The sequence below is a fragment of the Solea senegalensis genome, unplaced genomic scaffold (assembly GCF_019176455.1).
Source record: "Solea senegalensis isolate Sse05_10M unplaced genomic scaffold, IFAPA_SoseM_1 scf7180000015120, whole genome shotgun sequence".
Lineage (NCBI taxonomy): Eukaryota > Metazoa > Chordata > Actinopteri > Pleuronectiformes > Soleidae > Solea > Solea senegalensis.
The window spans coordinates 42,294-48,823 of record NW_025321229.1 but is presented as its reverse complement, the minus strand read 5'-3'; positions in this window follow the sequence as shown (position 1 = coordinate 48,823).

Sequence of the window (6,530 nt, the reverse complement as noted above, 5' to 3'; positions counted from 1 at the left end):
AAATGTTGTATAGATGAAATGCTGTATAGATGTAATGTTGTATAGATGTAATGTTGTATAGATGTAATATTGTATAGATGGAATGTTGTATAGATGGAATGTTGTATAGTTGAAACGTTGTATAGATTATGTTGTATAGATGAAATGTTGTATAGATGATGTTGTATAGATGGAATGTTGTATAGATGAAATGTTGTGTAGATGAAATGTTGTATAGTTTAAATGTTGTATAGATGAAATGCTGTATAGATGATGTTGTATAGATGTAATGTTGTATAGATGATGTTGTATAGATATGTTGTATAGATATGTTGTATAGATATGTTGTATAGATATGTCGTATAGACGAAATGTTGTATGGATGTAAAGTTGTATAGATGAAATGTTGTATAGATGTAATGTTGTATAGATGATGTTGTATAGATATGTTGTATAGATATATGTATAGACAAATGTTGTATATAGTATAGATATGTTGTATAGATGTAATGTTGTATAGATGATGTTGTATAGATATGTTGTATAGATATGTTGTATAGATATGTTGTATAGATATGTCGTATAGACGAAATGTTGTATGGATGTAATGCTGTATAGATGTAATGTTGTATAGATGAAATGTTGTATAGATGTTGAACATGTGAACATTTCACCACTGAATAAATGTTGATCTTCTGTGTTGTAGTTGCAGTTTTCTTCAGCCGACAGCAGAGGCCAGTATTGGTGACTTTATGAAGAAAAAAACTGTTACTGTTGTGTGTTACACAATAGAAAGTTATATTTATTTATTGTTATTATCCAGACAGTGAGAACTGGAAACAGATAAAACAAGTGCTTATCATATTATGAGAGAGGTAAATATTTATTATTTCTTTCTTTGATTGTGTCAGTGGTTTATGTGATGTGCTATTTTGAAATTGCCCTGTGAATCAAAACATTTTCACATCTGACCACATTAAAGATTATTATTATTATTGTTGTTGTTGTCATTATTATTATCATTATTAGTAGTAGTAGTGGTATACACAACCACAGAATTTTCTTTGCGACTTTAGGTGCAACTGTACCATGGACAACACTGCCATCTCATGGTAAAGATTATACAACAACCAAAGGTTTTCAAAATGATAAGACATGATGATGATGATGATGATAACTAAGAAATTAAAAGAAAAAGCACGATACACAATAATTAATAAATAAACATAAAAAATAAATACTGAAATAATAATAAAAAAGTAAATAAACACTTCAAATGTGATGGTGTCCTGTCCCACACACCTGATTGTTACACGTTGGCAAATTTGTTAGTTATGTTTGTTTTGGGAGTCATGTTTTTGTCATTTCCTGTTTTATTTTGGTGAGGGTTTAGGGTTTCCTGTTGGTCTGCACATCGTCTATCTTGTCTGATTACCTTGAGTGTTTGCACCTGGTGTCATTCCCTGATTGTCAGCACCTGGTCCCCTTTCCCTTCTTAAGTCACTCATTTCCCCTTGTCCTTCTCCGTCTCCATGTTCTTCGTTCTACCTTGTTCATGCTTAGTGTGTAGAATCATCTTGATCTAGTTTTTGTTTTCATGTTTAGCGTTACGATCCAAGTTGATCTAGTTTACGTTTTCTGGTTATAGATTTGTTTTCACCCTTTTTCTTGCCTTTGGCGTTCTTTTTTGTTCATGTTTTTGAGAGAGCAGTAAAGCCTCGTTTTTGATTTCACATATCTGATATTGCATCCAAGCTCTGTGTTATTGACCCTGACACTGATTCTAGTGATGGGAAGTTTGGATCTTTTACTCTCGGACAGTAAATTGAACGAATCTTTTTTTGAGTCATTTCGCTCATTTCGTTTATTTTTACGGCGGGTGGCGCTATAGCCCTCTTGTGGGCGCTGTAAAAAAGACTGCGGTTCTCAAACACTTAACACTGAAGGCAACATCGTTTGCTTCAGCCGCCAAAGTATAATAAACAAAATGCCACAATCAATTCAAACCATATGAAAACCTAGGAAAGCAAATACACACCTCATTAAAGTGACTTGTGTCCTGTATCCTCCCTGCCGGTGACTAGGTAGCTGTCACGTGACCTGAGGACGGACGTTCAGGTGTGTAGAACTTAAAACCCTATGAGATAATAGTGAAAATGTGAAAGAACTACCACAGTATTGATTAGTTCGATCAGAACTTTCTGAACAACTTGTTTTATTTCTTTTGACACAAAGTTTAGATGTTTAAAATTTCTTTTATTTCATTGATGTTTAACAAGTTTATTTTAGTAGAAGTTTCTGTGTTGATGTCGCTGACTCTTTAAAGTGGAGTTTCCACGGTAACAATGAGAATGATATGATTGTCGTGGATGTAGCTGAACTGTCACACTTTGACTGTGATTATTGATTTGATTATTAGTGTGAGTGAACATTGATTGTGCTGCAGTGTTCATTGTTTTGGAAGAGTTGGGAAGGCCTCTAATTAAATGTCAGATTTAATTATTTTCCAACACAACAGCTGCTGAGCTTCAGTTTCACCGCCTCAGACTCACATGTCGTCAGTCTTATTAGAAACACTTGTCTTTTCTTGCCCAGCCTGGGCACTTTGTTCCACCCTCGGTCTCCTGGGAAATATGTTAATTGTCAGGTTTAAGGAGGTGATGTGATGGTGACACTATAACAAGTGTTCAGTGTTTCCCGAGTGTGTTGCACCTCAGTACATGTTGTTAATCATAATAAAATCAAAAAAATAAAACATTTAACATATAAGTTTATTTTTCTCATGTTCCTAAACCACACACAAGTACAATTTCTAGTTAATTAGAAAGTGAACTAAATGTATAATGATGTGACCAGAAGTTGGTGTCATTTTCAGTTAATGTATCTACTGTGTATAAACTGTGTGTTCTTGTGAACCAGTAGAACAGGGGAGTTTGGTGTCGTTACACACTCACAAACAGGGGACTCCACGTTGAACAGGGGACATTTTTCAGGTCCCCTGTTTGTCATGCTTTAAATCAACCTAAAATCATGTCTAAGGCGCTGTGGTGAATTTTTTTAATATTGAGCATAGTGGGGACTTGCAAGTGTGTGAGAGTTAAAGCTCATACTCAGCAGTGCCCCTGCTGGCTGATTCACTAATGCATGAGAACTCATTCACACACGTTGTTTCTTAACACTCCTCCATTGTCTTTCAGATGTCCTTGAGGACGTTTGACGTAAAAACAGTGTCAAATGTTCGATGTAGATTTGTGTTCAGTCATGTGATCAATCACATGACAGAAAACTGTAACACATGAGTTTTTCTACTGTGACTGTAAGAGAACGTGATTATTTGTGAAATTACAGATTAATATTCTTATAAGTGACTTGTGTGTTATAGCAGTTTATGGCCAGTAGGAGGTGCTATAGTGTGTTCTGCATATAGTTACTGAAGAGACGTTACCTGTATTAAAAGCAGCTGAATGAAAGATAAAGTTTCATGTATTGATTTGATCACATACTTTATTTAAATGTTCCACTGAGTGTAAGAAAAAGTAAAAATAATATTAATGTTATTATTATTATTATTATTATTATTATTATAATTATTATTATTATTATTAATAATAATGATAATATTAAATAATAATAATAATGTCAGATCATCTGTGGTGATTTCACGGCTCTGCTATGATAGTTAATCAATAATCTCATGCAGGTACTTCCTGAAACACTGTGTCACAAAGTCTGTCTAAGTATCAGAGCTTTGTTACGTCCCTGTAAAGTCCAGGGGATGAGGGAACTAACGAGATAAAAACAAGAACATCTGGATATTTTAAAAGAACTGAGGCAAACAGAAAATAACTGATATAAAATATTTATTTACAATAAATAAACATAATGTAAACTTAAAATGAGCTGCTCCAGAAGTAGCTAATCGGCCTCCAAGAGAGAGAAAAATACAATTAACTCAGAGAGAGAGAGAGAGAGACAGACAGAGAGAGAGAGACAGACAGAAACAGAGAGAACCATCCCAGCTTTTCCACAGCTTTTTAAGTCCAAAGCTTCATTGCTGAATTGGAATGGGCGGAGCCACAAAGCACAGAGCACACACAGGAAACAGGAAGTCTCACACATCATTGTGACACAAACGCAGATGAATGAATGCGTATTTTATAGAATTGAATGAAACCATCTTTACAATCTCAGCTGTTTGTAATCATCTCAACAACTGCGCAAATATATCAGATGAAATAAAACCAAACTAAAGACATGTTTGGTGTCTGTCATGAAGGTGTTTTTGTAGTGTAGTGTTATATAAATAAAAAATGTTTGTTGTAAATCATAGCATAATAAACTAAGAGTTTAACATTTACAACATATTAAGATTTATAACATGCATATGTAACAATATAGTGTTTACTGACAAGAAGTGTAATTACTTTAGTTCAGTGCATCACTGCAGTTCATCCATGTATCTGTAATCTGCTCATTTACACACAGACACTTCCTGTTCAATACAAACACATGCAGCTGTTTAAATGGGAGAGAATCAAAGGAAGGAAACTGCAGTAGAAGCATATCAACACCAGATGGCAGACTTGGTTAAAACATCACTCTCACATACAGAAGACACTTTGTAACTAAGGTGAGAATAGACTATTACAAACATTCATCCATTCATTCATGTTCCACCACTTCATCCTGCTCTACAAACATACTAAGTCAATCTTTGATGATGACAACGAATGTTTCATTATAACAACGACTACTCTGTGTGTGAACGTCTGACATTAAATACATTGACTTTACATTTATGAACACACAGTCTCACTTGTAAAAGAAATTCTAATCATGATGTTAGAATTTCAAGATTATCAACAGTTTGTAGTAAAGGATGAATAAAAACCATGCGTCATTCATTTATTCAAACAACACAATGACAATGTATCAGTGTGTGTGTGTGTGTTCCAGAACCACATACTGAAGCGACAAATCACAGAGTTCTGTCAAAAACGCTTTAACTGAAAAAGAACATTTGCTCTATATACAGATTATATACATTTATTCCATACACAGATTATATACATTTGTACTATATACATATTATATACATGTATTCTATATACAGATTATAGACATTTATTCTATATACAGATTATATACATTTGCTCTATATACAGATTATATACATTTGTACTATATACATATTATATACATGTATTCTATATACAGATTATAGACATTTGTTCTATATACATATTATATACATTTATTCTATATACAAATTGTATACATTTGTTCTATATGCCGATGTAATACATTTGTTCTATCGGCAGATTATAAACATTTATTCTATATACATATTATATACATGTATTCTATATACAGATTATAGACATGTGTTCTATATACAGATTATATACATTTATTCTATATACAGATTATATACATTTGCTCTATATACAGATTATATACATTTGTACTATATACATATTATATACATGTATTCTATATACAGATTATAGACATTTGTTCTATATACATATTATATACATTTATTCTATATACAGATTATATACATTTGCTCTATATACAGTTTATATACATTTATTCTATATACAAATTGTATACATTTGTTCTATATGCCGATGTAATACATTTGTTCTATCGGCAGATTATAAACATTTATTATATATACAGATTATATACATTTATTCTATATGCAGATTATAGACATTTATTCTATATGCAGATTATATACATTTATTCTATATACAGATTAAATACATTTATTCTATATACAGATTATATACATTTATTCTATATACAGATTATATACATTTATTCTATATACAGATTATTGACATTTATTCTCTATGCAGATTATATACATTTATTCTCTATGCAGATTATATACATTTATTCTATATGCAGATTATATACATTTATTCTATATACAGATTATATATATTTATTCTATATGCAGATTATATACATTTATTCTATATGAAGATTATTGACATTTATTATATATGCAGATTATATACATTTATTCTATATGCAGATTATATACATTTATTCTATATACAGATTATATACATTTATTCTCTATGCAGATTATATACATTTATTCTCTATGCAGATTATAGACATTTATTCTATATGCAGATTATATACATTTATTCTATATACAGATTATATATATTTATTCTATATGCAGATTATATACATTTATTCTATATGAAGATTATTGACATTTATTATATATGCAGATTATATACATTTATTCTATATGCAGATTATATACATTTATTCTATATACAGATTATATACATTTATTCTATATGCAGATTATATACATTTATTCTATATACCGATTATATACATTTATTCTATATACCGATGTTTGACATTTATTCTCTATACAGATTATATATATTTATTCTATATGCAGATTATATACATTTATTCTATATGAAGATTATTGACATTTATTCTATATGCAGATTATATACATTTACATGAGGAAGACCTCATCAGTCTGTGTAAGAATATGTGGACATTAA